The sequence below is a fragment of the Dermacentor variabilis genome, chromosome 9 (genome assembly GCF_050947875.1).
Source record: "Dermacentor variabilis isolate Ectoservices chromosome 9, ASM5094787v1, whole genome shotgun sequence".
NCBI lineage: Eukaryota > Metazoa > Arthropoda > Arachnida > Ixodida > Ixodidae > Dermacentor > Dermacentor variabilis.
The window spans coordinates 70,521,500-70,549,278 of record NC_134576.1 but is presented as its reverse complement, the minus strand read 5'-3'; the positions used below and the strand labels follow the sequence as shown (position 1 = coordinate 70,549,278).

The 27,779-nt window shown below is 47.1% G+C and overlaps 1 non-coding gene across 1 annotated transcript; it reads right to left on the bottom strand.

The window, feature by feature from the left end:
- Nucleotides 1–830: 830 nt before the first annotated feature.
- TRNAA-CGC (transfer RNA alanine (anticodon CGC)) lies at nucleotides 831–903 on the bottom strand. Its single transcript has one exon. It is a non-coding gene; the product is annotated as a tRNA-Ala (tRNA).
- Between the last annotated feature and the right edge of the window lie 26,876 nt (nucleotides 904–27,779).

Sequence of the window (27,779 nt, the reverse complement as noted above, 5' to 3'; positions counted from 1 at the left end):
TTTGTCCCTCAAAGAGCATCCGCTTTCCGCGATATGTGTACAGGCGGTAGCGCACAACGTCCTACGTGCGTTTCAAGCTCTTTTCGAGCGCGAAAACTACGGCCATAAATCAAAATAAAACACAGAACCAGCGAGACCCGTGTTACTCTACGGGGGGGGGGGGGGGGGGGGCGGGCTTTTCTCAACTATACCTGCAAACTTGACTGCCACCAGGTTGCACCACTGTCCGTTCAAAACTCCAGCCCGTCAGCTCCACAGAGTTAGGTGCGAGCAAATGTATATCCTTTTTACCGACTAACACTAATTAAAGTTCAACTGTGGCTGGTGCTATGTTTGCAAGCATTATTTACTAATCTTTAAACAACTAACCACACGTGGTTCGACTGAATTTGCCAGCATTAGTTGTGTTTCTTGAAGCACAAAGAATTCTTTTACTCTTAATTCTGGCGTTTGCTGATTTTGTTTTGAAATGGATTCTTCTGTTGTGTTAACTTTTTTTTCATGCATCTTCCAGTGCATGCTGGTGCAAGATAGCTGCTGGTATCTATTCATGTCACCTTATAACGTGCTCCATCTAACCAGAAACCTTTCTAACAACATTTGTCTACTCAAACAAAACTGAGACCGGTATGTCTAAAAGGTGGTGTGCTGTAGCAAATGCATATGTGAACGGGAAGACTGGGGAGGAAGAGGTCCGATTTTCGTGACAACCCCGTGAAGCCTATACAGACATTGATAACAAGGAAAGCATATCGGCAATTACTTGTTTATTTATGTAAAATGTAAAAATTACAAATGCAGGAAAAATAAAAGTGGATGAATAAGCAACGGGCCGCAGGTGGGATACGAACCCACATCTTCGCATTGCGCGTGTGACACTCTTACCAACTGAGCTACCACGGCGTCTTTTTACCGTTCACTCGCTTCAGTATTTATTTATGCGTGCCAAAGTTAACCCTGGCACTATTATCTAGCGCCACCACTCATGACATGGGCGGTGGTTTCAACACACCCTTTCGGCCGCAATGCGTAACGTGGTACGTGAATTTGGGAGAACGCGACTGACCAATAAACCCTCCTGCAGCACACACACACACACACACACACACATATATATATATATATATATATATATATATATATATATATAATATGTGCTGTGCTAAAATGTGCTTTAATTTCGCATTTTCGGGCATAGAAGCATCCACACGTTTGCACAGGTCGAGAACCTCTTCGATATAACAGGTGAATGTTTCACCGGGTTGTTGCGCTCGCTCTCGTAACCGCTGCTCGGCGCGCAACTTGTGGACGGCAGGGCGACCGTAAACTGCAGCGAAACTGGTCTTGAACGCGGACCAGGACTGAAAGTCGGCTTCGTGATTCTTAAACCACAGGTGAACAACTCCCGCGAGGTAGAATATGACGGCATTGAACTTGGCGGTATCATCCCATCGATTGTGCAAGCTCACCCGTTCGTACGTAGCCAACCAGTCATTGACGTCCTGTTCGTCCGTACCGCTGAAAACCGCTGGATGGCGTTGCGGGACAGCGCCAGAGCAGGCAACGGGGGGTGGCGGCGGCGTCGGCTGGCGAGAGTCAGGCATGACGGGAGGCAGAGTCCGAGACCGGAGTTCCAGGGTGTAGATGTTCTTGAGTACCCCGCACCTCCACCAATTGTAATGGGTGCACTGAACAGTTCCGATGGTAACGTCTCTTCGTAACCGAGGAGGCAGGTGACGCAGAGCAGGAACAGCTGGTAGCTCGAACGGCTCACACTCGTGCCAAGCACTGGCGATCCGGCTGGCCCACTGGTTGCACAGCAGGCAATGAAGAGACGATCTGGCTGGCCTTGTTCCTGTGCTCTTCTTCTTCATTACAATATATATATAACCACACGAAGTTTGTTTACAGCTCTGCACAAGGCAACATTAAAAACCGCAGTGGCGCATTGAATGTTTCACGACTCAAGCGCTATGTGTACCTTCTGAGCCAGCTGCAAAGTAAACTATGACACACGGAAAACACACCTCACTTTGTCGATTTTCATAACAGGACCGACGACACTGAGCTATCAAGGGCTTAGGGATTAACGGGTTCGCCACAGTCGTCGCACTCAAAATTGATATGTATGTTTCGGCCTCTACTGAAAAGAAGGCGCCTCTGCTGAAAAGAAGGCTATGTAGCTTCGACGCACAATTGCAGTGATACGCTCTTCCTGACTTAAAAAAAAAAGAAGAACCATAAACAGAGTTTGCTTCAGTCCAAATTAACACAAATGAAATAGACGTCCTTCTTGCATTGGAGTTCAATGGGTGCGCGGACGCTCTGTGGAATTCTTTAATGCAAGAGGGTGTTTCCTAATATTCGGCAAACATAATTAAACACAAAATGTTACTAGCACTATTTGTTCGAAAAAAATATAATTCTAAAACTTCCATCTAGGCATTCTAGATGGATTTTTGTTATTTCATCAACGTGGGCAATTATTCACGCGATCTAAGTTATTTGGCCAAATTCGCTGCCGCCTTTAGGACCACGAGCTTCCAGTCTCCAAATTTATATGCTGACCTATAGATGGCGCAAATTCCCAAAGTAGTCAGTAAGTGTGGCGTGCAAGCGGCTGAACGAGAAAAGAACATTCTGACAATAAAACTAACAGTCGTCCGGATATTGGTTTTTATGTTTTATTACTCTTAATGTGGCTATACGTTTCAGTCAAGGAGCAATTTATGAATGACCACGTAATTCTAAAACTCAGCACCATAGTTACCAGATAGGATAATGAAAAAAAAAATTATTATTGACAAGTAAGGGGAATTCAGGAAGGGGCCCCTAGTCTGGGGCTCCTATGTCGTCTTCGGCGATGGCCTGTATGAGATCAGTGCCCGGCATGCAGACCTCGGAGGTGCCGTCGCGAAGGGCACCTTCCCACTGCTCTGTAGTGCAGGATGCAAGAAGGATACGGGGAAGGCGGTGCTGATTCTGCTACTTATGCCAGAGCTTTGCATTCCACGAAAGCGGAACTGATAAGCAGGATTAGCTGAGGTTACCGCGTCGTGAGACCAGAACAGTCGCGGACGCCGGATTCACGTGATCGCCACAACCAAGTATCCTTTTTAAAATGGCGCCACGTCAGCCGAACGGAACACCATTAGTGCACCTGCACTCGTATCGGGACAATGCCTTGCTCCGTTATCTTGGTTATACCTGGCCTCTTCCTCCACGATTGATAAGCTCGAAATATTTTGCCCCGCGATCAGCGAGGGCACACCGCAAGCCCTCAGGATTAACGGCGCGCCTTTGTTGAATGCTGTAACTCTGCTTGAAGCAAACGATATTTCATTGAAGTCAAGGTCGTGAATGTGGCAGCAGACTGGCTCTGACGGGGCTCAATGCGTTTTATATTGCTTTCTACTTAGGTCAGCTTATTGCCCACAAGCATCGTACCAGCCAATATGCCGCCGCTGCTCCGCTCGGACGGGGCGCTGTTATCGCCTTGATCTCCGCTGTAGCATGACGCGATTCTTTTTTCATTCTTCAGAACCGGCTGATCGCATATTTACTCATAGCAGTCGCAATGGAAGCATGCGCTGCAGGGATAGGCCACTTAATATGCCACTTAATATTTAAAAACAACTTGCCGCAAGTGGTAACCGAACCCAGAACCTTCGCATTTCCCGAAGGTTGTGGGTTCGGTTACCACTTGCGGCAAGTTGTTTTTTCATCCACTTTAATTTCCATTAATTTATCATTTCTTAATTTTATTTATTAAGCACAAGTAATTTCCCCTATGTTGTCCTTGGTGTCAGTGTTTGTTGGCTTCTTATGAGATCCAATTATGAGGCACATTTGAGCACTTGTTGGAGTAATCAGTGAATCTGGCGTCGGATCGAGCCTAATATTTCGACTATCGTACTGGCCTGGTATTTTCTTCAATTAGCCCGTCAAGGAGGCTCGTCAAGAAAATCATGCTACTCGTTATTTAAACAGATTCGAGCAAAACAGAATCGAATTCCGCGCCAAAATGCGCAGCTGACAGCTTGGTTGCTAAAGCTAATTGCAAGCGCTTCCTTTCAGGATTACACGCCTCGCGCGATGAGAAATTGTCGTGCAATTTCACATGCAGTGCCGTACACTGTACCTGCACGCATGGCTCAGAAACGCCGCTTTCAACAGCAAGCACCGAAGTCATGTGGTTGACTTCGTCTGTGTTCGCCAAATCCAAATTGTGGTCTTCACATAGCGGAAGGCTAAGGGCTATTTCGACCACCTGGTGTTCTTGCACTGCCAAAGTTACACACCGAATTCATAAACGAGAAGGGAGGGGGGTTAACCGAGGGTCCCGATTTCTATTAGTCATATCATAAGAAGCCAACAAACACTGACGCCAAGGACAACATAGGGGAAATTACTTGTACTTAATAAATCAAAGAAATGATAAATTAATGGAAATTAAAGTGGATGAAAAAACAGCTTGCCGCAGGTGGGAACCGAACCCCCAACCTTCGCATTTCGCGTGCGATGCTCTACCAATTGAGCTACCGCGGCGCTGTTTCCCCACCCACTTCCTTGGGTATTTATGTACCCTAGTAGAACCCTGGGAGTGTTAGCCAGCACCACCACTCACATACCTTGGCGGCGGACGTGGAACGTCTTTTTGCCGCAGGCGTCACGAGAACGTGATCTTTTTGGGTGCAGGCAACTGGTCAATAAACCCACACATGCTACCTGAAGGCATCAATGTTGCCGGATTAGAGATCCTCGTTATGTAATAAACGAGAAGGGAAGGGGTTAACCGAGGGTCCCGATTTTTATTAGTCATATCATAAGAAGCCAACAAACACTGACGCCAAGGACAACATAGGGGAAATTACTTGTACTTAATAAATCAAATAAAGAAATGAGAAACTAATGGAAATTAAAGTGGATGAAAAAACAGCTTGCCGCAGGTGGGAACCGAACCCACAACCTTCGCATATCGCAGAAATGCGAAGGTTGTGGGTAAGAAATTTGTCATTTCTTTATTTCATTTATTAAGCACAAGTAATTTCCCCTATGTTGTCCTTGGCGTCAGTGTTTGTTGGCTTCTTTTGATACACCGAATTCATGGTACACGAACGTTCTTTAAGTCAGCCTTCGTGGGAATGCAGGTATGCAGAATGTGTACAATAACTACATACTATGTTCTATCTTTAACTTCATCTAATAATAAAACTTCATCTTTTATTCCACACAGCACACAGGAAATTTTAAAAAAAAAAGACTTTTTTTATTGCACCACAGCAGCAGAATGCCACCACACTGCACGCTCTACAGTGGCCTTGACACCTTAGTTTCGGAACCAGTCCCAAATCTACAGAGCAAACCAAATGCTGTCAGTAAAACATGTGAGCGCCCGCAGAAGTGAACACATGTTTTACCGCTTGCCGTGATGTGAAACATTTGTGCTCGTATTTTACTTCCCACAGCACGCAGGTGGCACAAAATAACCTTTATTGCGTCACGAACAGAGCGGTAAGCGCGAAATAAACGCAAGAAGCTAGGTCACTGGTAGACTCTTGTGTTATGCGTTTTTTGCCGGAACCCTTAAAATATACAACCAAACGCCGTAACCCAGCAAGCCGGAATAAATTCCCCATTATTAATAGTTAGTTTACCTCGCATATTCGCGCATTCATTGCAGCTGGCTTGTCGCTGCTAATCCGCAAAAGTCGGAGTCCGATGGCTGACCTTGCGCACGGTATTACAGTAAAATTGCTTGGCGCTCTAACTAGGATTTCTACAATAGGGTGCACTACAGCGTGTCATACTGAAGACGCAAGTACAGGCGCAGCATAGGAGGATGTCAGGCTGCTCAGCCCGGCTGTCAAACGACGCAGCCCAAACCAAGAGCTCAAACCGCGCTGCGGTGATGCCGATAGCGCTGGTATCGGCAAGACGAAAAGGAGGGAGGGGGTCGCGCACAGCCCGTAGGATCGGCTTAGCTGCAAACTTTTGGAGTTCAGCGAGAGTGCGCTCCGTCACAGCGGAGCGGTGCGTAGGAAACCAACGTAGAACTCTGGCTTCATTTGGGATCCATTGTAGAGTAACTCTACGTGCGCTTATCGCACAGCACTGTTGTTGCGCGGCAGCTGAGTGGTTAGCGCGCTCGGCTCCCAAATGCTCATGGCCTCACTGGCACGAGTCCTAATTTCAGTGGAGGCGGTTGGGGAGAACTTTTCTTTTTCTCCACAATGTGGACATGACGATGCTGGAATGAAGAGGTGGCTTGACGACGACGCAAGTCCTCAATTTGTTTCGTCGATGAGACAAAGGCCGTCGTCAGCGCAGCACAATGGACAGGATGAATGGACAAGGCAAAACCCAATCTCGAACTCTTGACTGCCGTCGCAGTAAAAGTCCCCATGCATTCTAGTCCTGAAATATGTGATATCCCAATGTAAACGTCCTAAGGTATTATGTGTCATCGGTTTGTCACACGGCGTGCGAAGGAGGCAGGTGTTCTGATGTTCCGAGTAAGATGGACTACCCTGCTATCGTCTCCACCGGACCCCCAACAATCAGCACTGATCTGTGACACGCTGCTCAACGAGGGACGGAGGTTGAAACCATTTCCCAGAAGGGCAGATACGTTTCCTATCCACGCGTCTCCCTATGCTTCCCCGTGTGTCACCTGGTCTCCGTCCCTGAACAAAAAAGCACCAACAGACAAACAGACATAAACGAACTCCCTTCTGTTTGCGTTCTCCCTCCGACGGCCAAACGCCCACCTCGCGCCCTTCCAAGGCGCATTCTTGGTCGGCAGGTGATGACGTCCGTGAACGGAGGGAGGCCACTCAACACTGACCCTTCCTCTAGCCCTCGTGAATGAAGTGTGGGTAGGGCTCGCGACTTTCGGGGGTCGGAGGTCACAAGGCCGAGGCCAGGAGGAAGATGGCGGCACTGCCCTAATCGGTCGGCCCGCAAGCTGGTCAGGCTGTCCAGCTGCCGCGCAGCCGTACTTCTCAATTTTTTTTTTTTACCGGCTGTTTCCTATTTGAAATCTGTCGCACCCACCCCCTCCACCCCAGAGCAGGATGAGCACGCCATGGGTGCGGCATGGCAGGGAGACAGTATGCTGCACGCTCTGCAATGCCAAAGTAAGCAATATGAAGGGAACTGAGGGAGGAAAGGGAATGGTAAGCACTCAAGAACTGTACGCTAGTGACAGGCCGCCAAAGAAATGATGATTCGATGTGACACCTTTTCTTTTATTTCTTTAATTTTTTCACATGGCTGCTTAGGAAGACAGCTGTTTCAGTCGCCTAAAACTTAGTCATTGAGGGAAACTGCCTCAGAACCGATATGCCAAGTGTATGCGCAAGTACGTTCCTTGCATCTTTATAATTTTTTGACGTTACCCTGCAGTTTTATTCTGTCCAAATTACAAAGTAATAAAATCGCCAAGAAATACTGGGCCTTTCGCGGTGCCTTGAAGCCTGCATCACAAAAGAGGCGTTGCGCATAAATGCTTAGCGTGTTCAGGACAATCTAAATTTCCGCTGCAATAGAAATAAAGATACTAGGGTTACGTGTCGACAAGGGGACCTCAGAGCATTCTCCCGTCATTATATAATAGCTGTATTTACTCGCGCCACAAGATCCCTTTAGCAAGGATTTTCAACACTGGGCACAATAGAGGAAACAAGCTTAGAACGACAGAAAGCTGAGCTAGTTCGTAAGGATTCATAATGCAAAAAAGGGGGTAAGGCGTGTAGACATGGACACGTGTTGTGCACTTCTCTTGTGTCCATGTCTGCCCGCCTTACCCTTTTTTTTTTTGGAGAGGAAACAATGAGAACCTGAGGATACTAAGGTTACATGACCGTTTCATCGTTATTCTTATTCTGCTTCTTCGTTTTTCTCCAGTATATAACGCAGGCGGAAAATAGAGCAGACTGAGCAGCAATCCAGTCCCCAGCTAAAAAATAAAAGCCTTTAATAATTCAATGACTGGCGCCGCTCTGCTCGAAGAGCCCCCCGAAATCACGCTGCCGTCACGTGCATCGAAAATTTCATCTCGCATATATCGTTTTTGTGCATTCTGCAGGCGTACACACCGTTGAACTCTGCCCCTTCTGCACCACATTAGAGTTTACGTCATGCGCATGCGAAACTTCGGCGCTCGCATTCTTGTTCATCTATTAAGAAGCTTTTCCTGCTTCTGTATTACTCGTGAGATGTGTAGCACTAGAAGGCGAAGAGGAGAAAGAGCGAGCATGGAGAGGAAAGGCAGGGAGGTCAACCACATGAGCGCCCGGTTAACTACCCTATACTGGGGATAAGGGAAAGGGCAAATATAAGGAGAAAAAGAGGGAGAGAGTGAGCACCGAGTGCACGTGGGAGCACGCTCAGGGACCCTATAAGCGGTCCCTTGAAGCGGCGCCCTTTGAGTAGTGCACTAGTGCACGAATCGATTTTCGGGCCAGTGACGAGTGTAGCCAGTGTCCGAATATCTTTGACTTAGAGAAGGGTGGCGAGTCCAGTCGGTGTGATGTTGTCCTGAGAGAAAGGCATCCTACGTCGTAGCGAGGACAGGTGCACAATAGGTGCTCGGTAATTTCCTCGCGCCTGCAGGAGTCGTACGTTGGGCTCATGGCCATTCCTATACGATAGGGCTAAGCGTTCGTGAACGACGCTCCCAGCCACAAGTGGCACAGCAAGGCTGTTTCGCCGCGGAAAAGGCTAGATGGCAGTTGTAGCCGTAGCAAGAGGTCCAACTCAAGCAATCGACAAATGAAGGCACATGAACTCCAGAAAGTTTGTGGCTTTTTGCGTGCAAGCGGGCGAAGTTCCATGGCAGCGTCCGTCCTCGCCCGAGGTATCGGACGCGTGTAGGTGTTTCCGTGGGCAGACCGGGCACCCTTGTCAACGAATTCGTTGCCGACGATACAACAGTCAGGAGGAATCCACTGAACGATTAAGTTGTACCCTGTTTAGAGAACAGTGGTGTACTTCCCTGATGTTGGACACCATCTGCTCGTAAGTTATGGGATGTAAGGCAGACAATTGATACTTTGAAGAGCTGCGTTAGAGTCACAAAATATGAACCATTTCTGTGCCGGCTCTTCGGTGACGTAGGTCATATATAGCAGCTTGGATGGCTGCAACTTCAGCCGACGTAGATGTAGTGATGTGTGACAATTTGGATTCAGCTTTACCTGCTTAGCTAGGACGACGAATGTGGCAGCTGAGCTGGTATATGGGGTCGAACCCTGGCTATATAGATATATATACGCGGTCATGATTGTCTGGTGCTCTAATAGGAGCGTCAGTTGCTTCAGAACCGGCGACAGTTGATTGGCCTTCTTTGTAATTCCGCGAATAGCAAAATCCACTTGAGGCTGTAGCAGGCACCACAGGGTAGATGGAGGCTTCGCCACCAGTGTGCAAGATGACGACGTCGCGGGAACCAAGAGGTTACAGCGTAGCGTCAGAACCAAGGGACCAGCGTAGCAGGCTCTTAGAGCGGACTGGCGCGTGCTGTGCTTGCGTCGCGAGCACGCGCCGCCCAACTTTATTGTCCTCTTCTTTCACAGCCGGAACCAAGGCGCCGGATGAGGGTGCCTACCTTAGTGTCAGTGCCATCGATGGGCGCTACAACGGTAAGCACTCTTGATGAGCGCTAATCACTCTTGAAAAGGTCACTTGAGGTCTCTTCGTTGGTAGGGAAGATAAGTGATGGTCGGGGAACCTTGACAAATGGTCAACGCGTGCTCTGAGAGAGTCGACAGCTACGTGTGTCTGGTTAATACGGTCTCTCGTGATGGCAATTATTGCCGCTATTGAGGTGCACCAAGGCAGCCCTAACCACGTGCGTAGGGCTTGACCTTGTGTGCTCTCCAAAGCGCGAATGTTGGTCTTGCATGTATTTGAAAAAACTGGTAGACTGTAACGCAGCACTACCAGGAACAGTACCCGGTGAAGCTCCATCATAGAATGGACTGATGTACACCACGCTTTCCTCCAGGGAAACTTGATGACCTCAGCAATGGCGTTTAACTTCTTCAGATAGACGCAGTGAGGGGTCTAGGCGAGGTTGCGAGTTGTGCATAGAACACTGGTTGTGGTTAAACTCAGTCTTTACTGATGCTTATTAAGGCGAAAGACTTAAATAGCTCGTTGCAATGGCTCATACCGGAAACGAGCGGCGCCTGGTCGAGTGGTTAAAAAAATATCAAGACGAGTGCTTTAAACAAAGCTGATAAGTGGTACCAAAAATATCATCCGCCCCATACCCGAAAAAAAAAATATGACATAATATGGAATCGCTCATACCCCCATAAGCAAGCAAACATGCAATGGCTGAATATGAATGAAAACACGAAAGAAAGAATGAAGGAAAGAAAGAAACATCAAGATCAGGAATGGCTCATACCCCCATTAGCAAGCAAAGATGCAATGGTTGAACATAAAAGAAAGAACGAAAAAGAAAAGACAGAACGAACGAAAGAACAAAGAGAGAACAAAAAAGGACGAAAGAAAAAAGAAAAAGAAAGAGTGAAAGAAAGAAGAAAAGAAGACGGAAAGAAAGAACGAAAGAAATTTTAGATAATGCATTAGCTACTCTCATGTTTTGTTGAGGAAATCGACCTACAGCGCAATACGTTTACTTAACACTGCAGCTCGGTATGTCTTGCAAGAAGTCTAACCCCTTTGAACGGATAACTTAATGCATTACCATGTGTGCAGCAGGCTTTTTCGCCTTCACGTGTTACAGGAGCATAACATGCTGCCAATTCTTTTTATTATTGTTCAGACTAGTTTTTGTTCTCTTTATTTTCTATCCTTCTCGTTATTCTATTCTCCCCAAATTCTTTTTTTTACACAAGCGGCAGTTGTTTGTGTGTGTATTTCACCTAAGTATACTGTCATCTAATGTTAGCTAGCCAACTGAATATGTCAAGCTGACTGCAGGCACCTAACGTCAACTGGAAGGAGCAGAGCTACTATGGGCCAAGAAGATGGCAAAATCTGAGGAAGGGACATCGGTGTAAAGTCTAAAAGTAAATATACGGGCATCCGCAATGGTACTTAACTACCAAAGTCAGGCCCACAGAGCCAGTCTAGGCCTACATTAGTTCGCTGCAGATCGAGACCTGCGTTGAGGAGTGCGCGTGAGGCAAAGGTCTAATATGCGTTGCCTAACGTCCGGTTTTTTTTTTAGTTAGCTTCGCCGCAGTACAGTGATGCCATGCAGTGAAGTGTATTAGAAGTTTAAAGGAGCAACTGTCACAGGACATAGTGCTTATACCTCAAGTATACAGCTCGCACGAGCCGTGTCCGGTCACAATACGGGCGCAAGACGTCTAATATCTTTATTGGTAGTCATTCAGAGCTGTTTCTGACTTTCCCACCAAGCTGTTCTCCCCCAAAAGTGCGTAGTTTTCTTTCTTTTTTTCGTTTCTCACCCCCCACCACCTGCTTTCAGCGAAAAATTGACAGGCATGCATTTATTATTATTATTATTATTATTATTAGTAGTAGTAGTAGTAGTAGTAGTAGTAGTAGTAGTAGTAGTAGTAGTAGTAGTCCATAAGAAAACGCACATATACAGAGGGCAAAGAGGGAAATAGGGAGTGAACCGGCTGACAACTTACCCCTCGACAGACACAGCGCCTGCCTACTCATGAAAGAGGGAATAGAAACAGAATTTGAAAATTTAGGAGTAAGGCAAGTAAACGGAAAATAAATAATAAGACCAGTCGAAAACACCTAAGTAAAGCAACGACAAGGAATAGAGCGTGCCAGTAGGAAGAGAATGGACAAGCAGGAACATAAAGAGAAAAGAAAAAACGAAGCATGGTGGTCGTACTATGTTCAACAGAATGTAAAAGCGCCTGCGATCCATTTCAACGCCAGCGTCTGGAACATATGGGGAAAACGATAACATACGGGCGAACAAAAGTGAGCATAGGTTACTTACAGTAGTTACAAAACCTGCGGCAAATTTACGCGCTAGTGGACATTTGAGTTGCCGTATGTCGTTCTAGTGGGCGTGTGCCGCAGTGACCAATGTCTTCAATAAATTCTACGCTACTCGTTAATTACTAGCTAATTACGCGCACCTAGTCTATGAATTAATGAGGCGGCCATCAGGGAAACGGCCGAAGAATCCGCAGCATCGTCACGGACCTCTTCGGTCTCTTTGCACACTCCCATCTTCCCTGCCGTGCTTGCGGGGAAACAAGACGCGAGGGCATGCGCGGGCATGCGAGGGCCATGAGAGAGCATCCGCCACCAAGTCTTGCTCGCTTTCTCTATGGCCTCCGAGATTTGCTGCGGCGCGCGTGCGCGCGGTGATAAATCTCGGAGGCCACGCTCTCTCGCTTGCAGCTGCGGCAACTACCCTCGTGGAGGCGCGATTCTCGGAAGCACGAAAGGGTCGTCGCACGCGCGTTTCTCGGGCGTGGAAATACGTCTCGCCAATACTGCCCGAACGCGCACAATTTGACGAGAGAATCGCGACGTCTCGGACAACGTTCGACTGCGGAAATGAGACACTTGGCGCTGTAGCGGTCACACCTTTTTTGAGGCGACGCTTTCTTAGTGACCCTGCCAGGAATTTCCGAGGCACGGCTGCTGGTGCTGTTGTGGCAGTGTACCCGGAAGTTCCACGCGCGGGACAGCACTCCAAAGTAAATTCGGGCGCTTCACGGGCCAAGTCTGCGACCGGGTTATGAGGCACGCCGTAGCGGAATACGCCGGATGAATTTCGACCACCCGGTGTTCTCTTTAACGTACGCATAAATCTAAGTAAATGGTCGTTCTGTCCTCTTAATTTTTTTTATTTTATGATTGTTTATGCGTTGGTTTTTTATTTTTTATTTTATTTTTTGCAGTTTGCCACCCGCCCAGCGAGAAATGGCCGCTGCGGCCGGTAGTCGAACCCAGGACCTTCGTGCTCAGTAGGAGAACGTCATAACCTTTCATGCACCATGGCGCGTAAAGGTCAGCTCAGTCCTTGGTTTGTTTCGTGACTCGCACTTAACAATATAGCCTAGCCGTCACCATAGCACTGTGCATATGTTTGTGTTTGAAGAAGAAAGAAAACTGCGCAACTAAATATCACAGCTCGGCGAAGACGATGAATACAACAGGAATATTTAATGCGAATCATCCTTCGCATCATTCTTGGCACTCTGCGGTACGTAGGTAAGTAGCTAGGTTCCTGTCTCTCCTCCATTTTATCAAAGAGAAAGAAATGTGGGTACCGGTCAGGGAATACAAGCTCTACCGTCGAGCACAGCAGTCCGGTGCTCTAACGTAATGTTAGGCCACGATCGCACCCGTACTTACCGCTGTCTTAGCAATTTACGCTACGTAGAAACAGCGTGATGCTGTACCGACTTCATGATCGCCCACTTTACGCGTTATAACATTTCTTCACCGGCTTACAAATGCAATCGTCGGATTTAAACGACACGACGTGGCATAGCCATAGCTACCTACGAATGGATAGCACGCAGTCGCAGATCACGCCGCAATCCCCGTTTCTCTCGTTAAGCTCGTCCAATACCTGTGTGTAGAACCCAACAGCCGCCATCTTCTGAGTTCGCGTCGAAGGGCCCGCGTGGAAATCATGCCATTGCTTTCCTATGATCGTATTCATCGTGGTCGCCATCGCGCTGTTGTCTCTACACTCACTTAAACGCTTGCAACGAACACACACTCCGAAACAAACACGCGTTCTTCCACGTGGTTTTGCTTTGCGGAACCTCGAACGACGCCGGAGAGTCAGCTAGCCCCCTCCTAAATGCTCCGCATAACATCGATTCCCACAGTCCGTGGGATTGGCACTATTTTTTTATAGGTTACTATCATTGTATCTTCCTTGCTTTTTTTCACGGGCTTTCCATTGCTTTTTTCATAGTTTCATACATGATAACGTTCATGCGCCGTAAACTCTCAGTTGTACGAACATCGCTTTAACGAATATTTCAGAATAACGAACGTTTAGAAAATCCCCGGCGGTTTTTCTATGCATTCTACGCAATAAATATTTCAATTAAACTAATTCCTGAATAGCGCATATTGCAGTGTAACGAACTTGATCAGTTGACCTGGGCTCATTTTTCAAATGAGTTCAACGAAGTTTTTGCGTCCTGCAGCGCTGGCATAGCCGATGCCCGCCGCACCCAAATCGCCCCTCCAGCGGCGGCTATGTGCAGTGTGTCAGTGAGCACGACACTTGTGCTGAACCTGGAAATTGTTACAGTGTTCGTCATGAAGAAGAAGAGCACGACAACGATGATGCAATGTCAGAGGCAGATTCAAATCCTGTAATTCTAGCAGAGGCTGTAGGATGCCCTGGATAGTTACGAGGCTTCGTGTCTCAGCAAGAAGCTGTGCTGGAGCAAATGCACGAGAACATAAACTCTCTGGGCAGCTTTGTTACTTATTGAGCTTTAAGAGAGCACCAGTTCAAATTAAAATTATACATATGTTTTTTTAATTAGATAGGCAACAGCGTAACGGTTACGCACTTCGTATGTACTGATATACATAACTCTATAAATTGCATTTCACACTTTTGACTCGATGTCTGCTGTGCCCTATGCTGCATGTTTCAGTGAATATTCAGTTTAGTGAACTTTCAGTTAAGTGAACTACTTCATTGCGTTCCTTGAAGTTTACTGAAGTGAGAGTTGACAGTGATTTTCAATGCACGAGAACATAAACTCTTTGGACAGCTTTGTTACTTATTGAGCTTTAAGAGAGCACCAGTTCAAATGAAAATTATACATATGTTTTTTTTTTAATAAGATAGGCAACAGCGTAACCGTTACACACTTCGTATGTACTGATATACATAACTCCATAAATTGCATTTCACATTTTTGACTCGATGTCTGCTGCGCGCTATGCTGTTCCATGTTTTAGTGAATATTCAGTTTAGTGAACTTTCAGTTAAGTGAACTACTTCATTGCGTTCCTTGAAGTTTACTGAAATGAGAGTTGACTGTAATTTTCTTCTCATTCGTCTATAGAACGTAGCTTGCGCTTTTTTGTACGTAAACTTTATTTTCGTGATTGTCCTATATTATTTATTCCGTTTATTCTCTCGTAGTATATCTCTCATGTTTTGTTTATCCAAACGTAAAAAAAGGAAAAGTAAGAAACTAAAAACTTGGCCATTAGCTAACAGTTCGGGGTTGTTCCTGGCCACGTGAAATGAAGGATTCAGTATTTGACTGATTCATTTAGTGATTATTTCGACACTGAATTCACTGAAACCATTAGGTAAAACGTAGTCGCAAACGTCTGCTCGCAGTGATGAGAAGACCCAGAAAGCAGAGTGACACGAGGAAAGTTTGCAGAGCTCCAAATCGAATAGATTTCTTCGGCTCTTCCACCCGTACGTCCTCGTGGTGAAAGGTGGCCACGGGACTTTTACCGGAGGCGCCGATGAAGCAAGTTAGGGCTAGCACGCTACCGAATTCTGACAGCTTTCTTTACAGCGAAGCCGTGCATAGCTACCCTCTGGCGGTGGTCGACGGCCATCTCTATTCGCGCCGCGTCGACGCTAAAAAATTTTTGTATGCAGTTTCTCGCGAATGTTCTGTAGCTCTCAATTTAATGCAGGTATCTTGAAAAAGAATATATACTGAAATGGGTTGCTAAGACGACTCTGTCATTACGCCGAGTTTCGTTTACTTATCATAATTAGTTAGTTCACAGGGAAGTTGTAAACGTTGCGTAATTCCCGTCCACTGTCAATACACGGCCGTCTACTGAGGGAGTATGGTTAGAGAAAATGGCTGCAACTCCTGTTTTATCGCAATTATTCCGAAACGAATTACACGAAAACTAGCCGCTAAAACAACTGTAACATTAAGCCGAGTTTCATCTTTTCATCTGGTTCTCTTCTAATTATGTATTTCCCAATGAAGCTGTAAACGTTGTGGAACTCCCGTCTGCCATGCGGCGGTACTTCCACTCGTCACTACTTTATAAACGAATAAGAATAAATCACTCGACAGTCAAAACATGTATTCGTTGTCTGTGTACTTCGATAATAATAATAATAATAATAATAATAATAATAATAATAATAATAATAATAATAATAATAATAATAATAATAATAACTGTCTGTATATACATAGGTGCGTCGATTGAGGTAAAGCACACTATAGCTTCACTGCTCGTCCTTGTTCACGGGGTGGAAGGGCCGCTCATTTTTTTTTTTTTTTCGTTCGCCTGGTTCAGATCTCGTTTCTTCTTCTTTTTTTCTTCTTTTTATTTTTTTCTGCAGGACCTAACCTAATCGATGTTCCTCCTCCTTCTTCTCGAAAGGCGGATATATAGCGGCAGCCGCGAGTGGTAAGAAAAAAAAACAACGACCAGGGGGGGGGGGGGGGGGGATAGCTAGTAAACGTGGTTGCTGCGAAAGGCGCACTTGAGAAATGCAGCTCCTGGCGACAGCCCGTCTGGCACGCACCTGCACGGACCGCGCGGGTCACGCTGCGCGTTTCGTGGGTGGTTGGAGGCCGATAGCAACTGGAGCGGAGTTGGGACGGTTTGCTCCTTGCACCCGTAGACAAGGTAAAATATGAGGACGGGCAGCTATAGGCACGCGTCTTAGAGCCGTGGCTGGTAGAGGCCGTTTAGCCTTCCAACGACATCACCGGTAACACTTTGCATACCCAAAATAATGCCCGTGAAAGTGAGCATTCCTGGTCCCAGTTTCTCTCTTAAATTAAAGATGCTACGCCGATATGAAGACAAGAGAGGACGAAACATCTTTTTTTTTATTAACGTATGGCCACTCCACTGCAATCACTCGAACTGTCGCCCGCCTGCCGAGGTGTCCCACTGAAGGCACGTTCACACCGAAGGCGGAGCGGACAAGCGGACAAGCGTATCCGGCCAAGCGGCCGCGGATATTCCGCTTTGCGGAAAATACGCGGCCGTTTGGCCGAATCGCGCCCGGACCGATTTTTTCCGCGCGGATAAGTTGGCCGCTTTGGCCGCAGCCAATCAGAACCCGACACTGCAGAAGCGCTGGTGAAGGAATGTAAATGAATGTCTTTCTCTGGGCTTTTCGCGTCTGTTATTCAAAAGCGTCAAAACGGCAAGTTGGGCCAGTTGGTTGGGATTCATAGTAAGATTTGTTACAGCGCAACACAAGACAAGGACAAAAGAGGGTATAAAACGACGACACGGCGTCGTGTCATCGCTTTATACCTTCTTTTGTCCTTGTCTTGTGTTGCGCTGTAACAAATCTCGAAAATCGACTAGACAAGTGGCGAGTAAAATGCCAACGATCTCGTCTTCTTCGTCTGAGCTCATCATCTTGCAGAAGTAGATAGCAGACGGGAACGCGCCGACCCACGAAGAAAAAGATATCGAAAGTGCGTGCACAAACCCAAAGTGCCGCGAGATGGCGGCACGTCCCTGAAATTGCTAAAGAAATTGCGAGATGCCCCGCCTTCCCGGCGGCGCGGATAGCCAGACAGTGATGCCAACCCTAGGGATTTATCCCTAGATCAAGAGATTTTTTCTTTGCTTTAGGGATCTAGCGTCTTTTTGTGAAATCTAGGGATTTTAAGAGGCCGTATAATTGTTACTTCAAGCGGCCTCAAGGCAGGCGTATCTGATTATATTGCCTTCCAAACAGAAAATACTATAAAAATGCCAGTTACTGCTCATCTATTTTTGGTGTTCTGCCAAGCCGATAGATGGCGACAGCAGTTCTGCAATGCGAAATAATCACCTGCTGCACAGTGAGGTAAAACGAAACCATATGACTTTCAAATTGTTTAATAGTGCGTGTGATCTCCGGCGCTACGAGTGACTGCTGCTCTACGAAAGAAAAAGTTGAATTTTGACTTGTAGTGTCAGCATCAACGCGCTACGTTTACGCTCACCGCGTACCTTCACCGTTCAAACGTGCTGCATGTCAGATGGCAACTTCTGGACCAGGAGACTTTGATGATGGTGAGCCAAGCAAAAAGAAAGCGAAAGCGTACGACCAAAAATATTTGACCAAATGGGAAGCGGATCCGAAGCACAGAGGGTGGTTGTCAGCCAGTAAAAAAGGGCCCTTGTACTTTTCCTGCAAAGCATGCAGATCCAATTGTAAAGGTGGAAAATCAGAAATCGACCGCCACCTTGCAAGCTCCAAGCACAAGAAAAGCGCTGCAAGCTTGAAATCGACCCGCGCGCTGACATCCACATGCCTTCAATAAGTGGGCAAACTCAAGTAGACAAATCGGTCAAAGAGGCTGAAATCAGACTTGCCGCGTTTGTCACGGAACACAATCTACCTTTTAATGCCATGGAGCATTTAGTTGATGTTGTCAAGGCTTCGTGTGACGACTCGCAGATTGCAAAGAACTTAAGTTGCCGCCGGACAAAGTGCGCTGCAATCATAAAGAATGTGCTTGAAGAGGAGAGTCGCGAAGAGCTCTGTGAGCTTTTGAGCACGCAGAAGTTCTCCCTTCTGGTCGACGAATCCACTGACAAGGCTACGGTGAAGCATCTGTCACTTGTCGCCCAAGTAATGAACGCCGACGGCGGCATAATGGATGCGTTTTTGGACTTAGTACCAGTCAGTGATGCGACAGCCAGCTCTCTTTACACTAGCTTAAAGGCAGTGTTCAGTGCTGCGGAAATTCCGTACGACAAAAATTTGATTGGTTTTGCGGCCGACGGAGCGAACGTAATGATGGGTGCACATCATTCCGTCGCGTCGATGCTAAAAGCAGTAATTCCAGGCCTCTTCATTACGAAGTGCGTTTGCCATTCGTTCCATCTGTGCGCCTCGTATGCGTGTAAAACACTTCCAAGAGGTGTTGAAGATCTGGCACCCGATGTTTTCAATTACTTTTTGTCGCCGAAGCAGACATCTGCCTTCCAAGAATTCCAGAAGCTGGCAGAGGTGAAACCGCACAAGCTCTGGCACCCAAGCCAAACAATGTGGCTGTCTCTCCAAGTTGTTGTGACAGGCTTGCTTGAGCAGATGCCAGCCCTGATTTTGCTTTTCAAAAAAGCAGCTACTGACGATCGACCGCCTGCTTGCTGCAGAAGTTATTCTGGAAAAACTGACTGACCCGTCAACGAAACTCTACCTCGAGTTTCTTGAGTACGTCCTGCCTTTTTTCACTAACCTAAATAAGGAAATGCAGTCGGAAGAAACCAGATTTCACTTGCTCCATGAAATTGTTTCGGCCATGCTGAAATGCATACTGGAATGCTACATCAAGCGAGACTACCTGGAGGCCACGCCGTTGTCCGATGTGCGGTACAAGACCCAGCCAAGTTCCTGCCATTGAAAGAAATTTACCTCGGAGCAAAGCCAACTGCCGCACTAGCCGGTAACACGCACGGCTTAAACGATAATCAGGTTCACAACTTTCGGCTGCGGTGTTTAGTTTTTTATTGAAGCAGCTCACCAGATCTACCTGCGGTTCCCCCTAAAAAGTGAACAGATGAAAAACCTTCGAGTCATAGACCCGAAAGTTGTCCTGGGAAAGACAGTCCCATCAATCGCGTCGCTTGTGGTCTCCTTTCCCCTGATCGTGAAAGAAAATGAAGTGAACGAACTGGACAGGGAATGGCGACTTCTTCGCAACATGGAGCTGAGCGACCACGTTGACTTGACTGCGAGCCAGTTCGGGCACAAAGTGTCTCAAATGAAAAAAGGAGAGGGATCACAAGAGTACCCCCTGCTGTCAAGTTTTATGAAGAACCTTCTGTGCCTACCACACTCCAGCGCTGCTGTCGAACGCGTATTTTCTCAAGTCAACCTGCTGAAAACAAAGCAAAGAAACAGATTGTCGACAGACGCGTTGTGCGGTTTGCTGCACCCAAAAAGACCCTTGATGGACAGCTGCTGTTACAGCTTCAAGATCACTCCTTCTCATTTGAAAAGGATGAACAAAGATATGTACGATGATTAAGAGTTTAAGATTGTGTGCGCGTCTTAATTCCTTGTTTGTGTGCCATATAATAATTCTAGAGCGTTAAGAAACCTATCTTAACGCGTCAACATCGACACTGCACGCGCGTTTATCTTTGCATACAGTATCATTTGCGTCGTACGTGTTTTTATGTTATTGAAGAAAGTGCTACTGTGCAGCGTTCTTTTTTTAAACAAAAGCATTTTCCACGTATGCTAGACCACTTCGTTGCAACGTGCTGCGCAACCAAAACAACATATATATTCTCAGTTTTAAGGAACCATTTTCTGATTTCGTAATTACCAACTCTACGTCTTAATCACTGCTCTATAACTAGCAAGATTACATTTTTGGGGATGTCAGTTTCTCGTGATGTCATTTCTTAGTCGCTCCAACTACTGTTTGACAATCTTTGATTGAGACTTTGATAAATAAAGAACTGTGCGGTGAGGTACGCCATTTCACCGCTTCTGATGAGTGTTCTATTTGAGGCGAGAAGGGGACTTTAACGAAGTCCAACATGTTCATTTTTCTGTGCGCATCATAAAAAGACTATTAACGTTGTCTGAATAAAATACCTTGATGTGATGACGGGGCTTAGCAGACAATGTCTAGCTCTTTCAACTTGGGACCATTCTCTTTTTAAAGGGCTGCATGGGTTCTGTGCGCGTGAAGATCAGCCTGCTGAAGGAGCAGCTCGAAAGGCGGTGCGGTGAAACGGGAGTCGTCTGCTCGAAGTTCACTTCAGATACAGAGGGAGTCAGCAGAGTGTCGTTGCTGACTCCCCCTCTAAAATCCCTCAATCCTCTCTGGTGGTGCCATCTGTCGACCCTCTATGCATGATAACTCTACAAAAAATTAAGAAAAAAGCTACAGATGCGGCTAATACACATTTATTTATCTCTTATAAAATGTATAACAAATGGAACAAAGAGTGAACTGCGCTGAGACTTTGTTAAAGCTGAAATTGCCACATTAAAAGTACACAAAGAAAATCTAGGGATTTCTGGGGGTTCATTTTAGGGATAACACGTTGACCTGAGTTGGCATCACTGTAGCCAGAGAACGCGGCCGGTCTGAAAAGGCGCGGGCGCTCGCCGCCTCGCCGCTTTGAAAATCCGCTTGTCCGCTTCGCTCCGCTTTCGGTGCCTTGACTGAGGCGTTTTGCTGCTAAGCAAGAGGTTGTGAGTTCGATTCCCGTTTACATTTCGATGGAGGCGAAATGTAAAGGAAACGCTGGCGTATTTAGTAATAGGTGCTCGCAAGGAACGCTGCGGGATCATATGCGCCTTTTGCTGCCCGCTCTCTCTCAGCCTTAGTGTTGAATTAATTGAGAGGTTATGCCTGACGAGTCAGTCGCCTCTAGCAATTTGCGGAAGTCGTGGCACCAAACTTGACCGCAAATGGTCGCTTTCGTCTGATAGCGATTCTTCTATGTAACCACACATCATAGGGATCTTTAATTGACATAACTTATGAGCGCTAAGGAACAAACAGCCCAAAGGAACACGGGACAAGCGCTTCTCTTTGTGCTGTTTTCGTTTGCATGGCTCATTACGTCAAGTATGCAAGTGTGTTTGAGGCAGTTTTAGCTTGTCGGCGAACTTGTTACCGTTTGCGACTTACCCGTTTATCGGAGCCTGGATGGCAGTGATGATGATGATGATGATGATGATGATGATGATGATGATGATGATGATGATGATGATGATGATGATGATGATGATGATGATATATTGGCATCGTCTTAGAAACGGGCTGGTGACAAACAGCCACCTAGCCTCCTTGAGTTAATGAGGCAGACTGTACATGCCCTGTATTCTCGCATATTTTAAACGCCTCAAGAAGATTAAAAAAAAACTGGTAGCAACACTTGTGACCCTTTGACCAACTACGACAAGTTATAATGTGTTTTCTTCTTTTTGTATCGCGCGGCTATTCTCGTCGACAGTAAATTATAAAATGACTGCAAGTTAGCGACTACGTGGCTACCAACGCCTAACGCACTGGAGTATTCGCTTTGTGTGTTCTGTAGTTCAACGGTGCTTTGCAAGATGTCGCCGCCAGCATTGTTGCTTCCGTACACCTGCCCTATGCAAACTGGAAACGTTAACAGGCTTGCGGAACAAACGCTAGAACTCTGTAATTAGGGACGAGTCGCCAAGAAAAAACGTCACGGGCACACTGCGCTGCGAGTCAGCGCTGTGGTGTGCCTCTCCAAATATTTGTTCTGTGGCTCGTCCCTAATTGCGCGCGCTCCCATACGTAAACACAAAGCTATGGCAACTCGCCCAAGCCTCCACCCTAGAATAGCAACTGTTATCCACCAATCGCCCTCTGCACAATTTTAGTTACCTATGCCGACTGGAGTCAGCGTGCGGAACCAGCAAGCATCGCGTCAGAGCAGAACGGCCGGTGAAATATGCGGGCGCGTATCATTTTATTGCGCCTTCCCGCGAATGGCCGTGGATGGCTCGTCGACACACTGTTACGTTCCTGAACAGGTGAACTGAAAAAAAAAAGACACTAAGAGAGACAGACAAGTACTTCAGGGTTCTTGTCTGTCTCCAGCGAAGTCAACAGCGACAACCTTGTCTTTCTCCCTTAGCCCCTTTTTCTTCTTCACTTCAGTTGTTCCAACCCCTCTTAGCTAAGGACGAACTAAAATTGTGGGGTTTTACGTGCCAAGACCATGATCTGATTATGAGGCAGGCCATAGTGGGGAACTTCGGAAATTCGGACCACTTTAGCTTCTTTAAAGTGCACCTAAATTTAAGTATACCGGTGTTTTCGCATTTCGGTCCCATCGAAATTCGGCCGCCGGCCGGGATTCGGTCCCGCAACCTTGTGCTTAGCAGCCCAACACCACAGCCGCTGAGCAACCACGGAGGGTAAGAACCAACCAGCTTAGCTATTCTGACGTAACGTTTCCTTTACCAGGGACGGCGCTACCGCAGCTGGTACTACCGTGGGGGATGTCCCCTGTCAGCAGCACCGTGCAAGAAGGCGCAATTAACTATTGGAGTGAATCGAGAACCCTCTACAGCATTACAACAAAATCTTCCTCCCCAAAATACACTGGCAGAGCCCAAAAGGTAAAAGTAAGCGAGGTTAAAAGCACTGAGAAGCAGGCATATTGGCGGTAGCAGACGCTGATTAACGTTTTGTTCGGCTTGGATTGAACGTTTTTGTAAAAGGTTGTTATTGCTGAGCGACAGAATATGCCTTAAAACCTAGGTGTCTGATGGTGTCATTTTATTTGTGCTCTGTTTTGTGCTGATAGTTTTGGCGGGTGAAAAGGCGTTCATGGTTTATGCTGACACAACCGCGTAAACACCTCCGGAGTGGCGGTTCGCAGGTCGCACGCGCTTGTGTGCGTATACCTCGCACCGTGTCACTCTTTGGCCTGTACCATTGAAGGCGGTTACGGTTGTTCATGTCAGTCGCCAAGATGCATGCACTTTCACGCTTATGGAGAGATATCTGCAAAGTTGTTTTGAAGCAAACCGGTACGTGTCGCCGTATCCTTATTTACTCATTGTTTACATACTAAGAACATGTCTTTATGCCTCCTTACTTGGTTCTTTTTTTCTTTCACGAACAGTACGCCGACGTAACATTAGCGACAACAACGAAGCGCCCATTTCTCGTACTTTCTTTCGAAATGAGTGCAGGCGTCCTACACGGTACCGCCGCGCGTTTGTACGGTGCCTTCCTTTTATTTTCCTCCGTTTTGTCACTCTCCTCTACCCCGTCGCTCTTCGCGCCTAAAGTCCCCAGATAAGGTCACTGAAAGCGCCGACAGAAAGCCATGCTCCGAGGGGACATCGGTACACACACCCATCGCTGAGCGCCCGGGGCCATTGACGGGGTATCGGCTTTCGGAGCCACTCGACTGCCTTGCTCCGCCCCCAACCTCTCTGCACTGTGTACGGCTGGCGCCGCAAGGTTCCGGCGCCAGAGTGTCTGCGCCGCACCTGGGTGGAGGGACGGGCTGGCCGCATGCCAAGACGCGCCGCCGCCGAGCCCGAGATTCTGGGCCGCTTGCGCGAAGGAGCCCGAGCGCCCTTCGCAACGCGCTGGAGCGGCCGCCGCCGTCTCCCCGTGTATATATGCCCACGCACGTGTGTGGAGGACCATCGCGCACGTGGGCCCGGACGTGGAGTTCTTTTCTCCGAACCGTGTTGGTGTTTTCACCGCGCCTACCGGCGCGCTTCAGTGCCAAGTCAGTGCGGAACGAAAAAGAAAAGTGGGATCCTGGACTCATTCGTCTCCGGCTGCCGCTTGCCGGTGTGGTGAACACAGAAGCACACAGAGGCACACGTAGGCATGTACGCATGCACACGGCTTCAATTCAATTACCGTCCACGACGGCCTTGTATTGAGGTGGGTTGGGTACTTAGACGCGGAAACGCTCACGGTGCCGGCTTTTTGTTGCGGATTATTTCATCCGCAGCTTGCTACCATTCTCATAGTCCGCGTGTGTGGCTGTCAGATGAGCTCACTCAACATACATACATACATACATACATACATACATACATACATACATACATACATACATACATACATACATACATACATACATACATACATACATACATACATACATACATACATACATACATACATACATACATACACACACCAGTGGCGTAGCCAAAAATTTCGCTCGCCTCCCCCCCCCCCCCCTCCGGCGTCTCACGTTCCAGCTCGGCCACCTCCTTATAGTATTTGTGGAGGCATCAAATACATGAATAATAACTGCATTGCAATTGCCAGAGATGCTGCGAGCGATTTTTTTAACTCTACGCACTGTCAAGACAAGTGAAATATCTATTCTTTTCATAAAAGAATGTACTCGTATGTCCCAAAAGTTGTGCCCGAAATAAGTGATATCAATGCTTCCATGTATTTTTCTCCATTTAATAACTAAGGAAAATATCACACGAACTTTATAACTATATAAAGCAGTGCATGCCGCTGATATGAAAATGTAAAGTCTGTGAAATGAAGAAGTTGAGGACAAATATTTTAATGAAACTTTGTTATCTAAGAACCTTGTTTACATTCTTGTACATATGCAATGGCCAACAAAAAATCTCAATGACGCTGTCCTTCGTTCCAATGTGTTGCGCAGGAGGAGCTGTCACTGGTCGTGTATTCTGAGTAATTGCACCGAAATTAGTCGCAACAGAGAGCGCATATAAAAAACAGGATTGCTCCAAAACATACGAAGGCGAGTCAAATGAAAGTGAGCCTAATGCGAATATATGACAAGCGGGGCACCTTATTTAAAAGTAGTCTCCATGAGCATTTAGACGTTTGTACCTCTGACTAACGAGTTGCATGCTTCCCGTCTCATAAAACTCCTTGGGTTGTTGCTTCAAAAAGTCTGTAACTGACTCCCCCCGCCCTGCACTCCCCCGATGTATCGCGCGCAGCGGTAGGTAGCACGCTTCCTCCCTGCTTTTCTCCCTTGCGCGCGCAAGACTGAGCCACCATCGTCGCCCCCCCCCCTTTCCCTCCCTACGCCTTGACTCGCAAATGCAGCATGCGGCGCACGGTCATGATCGTATCGCCCTTGGGCTTAATACAGAATATGAGGGCGCCGGCTGGAATGCGCCTGGAGTGTCCATATAATTGCTATTGCAATAATATAGTAAGAGTATTCGGCAACTGAAGCCTCCCGTGGACCTTTACTTTCTGCAAAAGCAGTAACGAAATCGAACTTTCACCATGCGGCAATTCGCTGCGCCGCAACAATGTCTATTTTCTTCTTGGGGGGCGGGGCCACCGAAATGAAAAAGGAAACCAAAGGAAAGCCTGTTGGCCACAATCGAATGCCTACTTTGAGCACCTAATATGTGGCTACCGAAGGAATATTGAAGAAAACGTGAGACGCTTGGCAACCATACGCATAGTGCTCCGTATCCTACACCGGCGAGACAAGACTTTCCGGCGAGGTTGCGCTCAAGGGAACGCGTTGCAATACGTCGTGTTCCCACAGTGATGGCGGCGAGCGACCATTGTTTCTTTTTCTCGTCTGCTAGCCAGAAGTTGTCCAAAACTCTGCCAGGCGAAAATCAACTCGGCCAGAGAAACATAAACGCGCAACCGAAGCGCGCTGCGCAGTGGTCGGGACAACCCAAGAAAAACGCATGCGCTTTGGCTGGCTCTGGCAGCCTGCGGGTAGCCAGAACAAGAAAATTGAAGAGGTTAAATGTGTCCGCGCGAATAAAAGTCAAAGAGGAAAAATAAATAAGAACGTCGTTATCTATGCTGGCTTTAGCGTCTTGGCCTGAATGCTTTGGCGCAGGTGAAAAAAAAAATGTATATTCTTTTCTGTGACATGATGGCACAAATGAACCACCACAACGCTTCGTCTCATCGGACCTCGCTGGGCGCTCTGTCAACTTGTGTGATAGTGTGTCGATTTGGCTTGTCGCGTTGTATGGTCTGATGTACGACTTTAGAAAAGTTAATGCAACATTGGCGTGAAATGTTTATAACAACATTAAACCCACAATGTTCCGGAACTGAAAATCTAAAGCACCACTTTGGATATGTTAATGCACCTTTCACATCAATTGTTTACTAGAGCTTTATACCCTCAAAATTTTGGAATTGAAATACATGCTCTCCGTAGATTACTCGGCTTCCGTGAGATGAAGCGACGAGCCCGCTCGCCATCAGAACGCCCTTGAAACAGTATATGCTCTGATAGGGTTCCTTACGTTATGTGAGTCCCGGTGCAAGGGCGTTACCACGAAATCCAGCCCGAGTTTGCAATGTTCGCGCTGAAATGTATTTCCGAGTGTGAAAAAGGCATTCTAGACAAAATCCTTAATGATTTTCGGCGCCGACGATTGTTTTGGTATGCGGTACAAGACAGCAAGAAAAAGTTTCGGGGGGGAGGCTAAAGCCCCATAAGCCCACCCCTGGCTACGCCCCTGATCCATCCATCCATCCATCCATACATACATACATACATACATACATACATACATACATACATACATACATACATACATACACGTTTCTTCAAACCAGGCAATAAGCAAAGCATCGTGCTTCCTGCGTTTGGCTTTATGCTACAGTTTTTTTGCAGGATACAGACATCATCCCTCTAATTATTTTACTCCCACTGCAGGGGGAAGACCTGCGCCAGCGTTATCCAGCTCCACCTTGCGCGAGATGACCGCACAATGTGCCTGTAAATTTGCTAATAAATAAATCTAGTCTTTACACGATTTTACGGAGAGCGCGGGGATACTCTCGAACCGGGAGTACTGCGTTCGATTCGCCGTTTCCGTTTCCGGTAACCCAGAGTGGCCCTCTTGCATTGGGCTGTTAAATTTGCTCGACAGAAGTTGACGCGTGCGTGTTTCAATGTGTTTTCTTCTTTTTGCGTGCGCTGGTTAACAGCAGAAATGCCTTTCACCGCGCCTACGTCGTCCGGTCAGCACTGTGTAGTGGTGGGTTGTGGCAACAACCAGCGAAAACGAAAGAATATCGCGGATAGCTTGTGCGAAGAACACGCTGTGAAGAAGGAGCAATGTGGTTGCGATATATTTCTGTTGCACCGCGTCACCGCGAGCGTCGACTTGGATCGTCAAGGGACTTCTCTGATAAACAGGAAAGACTTCGTGCCAAACAGAAATTCACGTGTGTGTTTTGCGCAACGCACGGAGCAAAACCCGCTGCCAATGCTGAACTTGGGTCACCAGCGAAAGGTAAGTCAACACTTGTTCATCGCTACCTCACCCGTTCTAAAGCACCGAATTTCATGTAATTAGTGCCTTAGACATTGCATTGGGCCTTTACATCTCT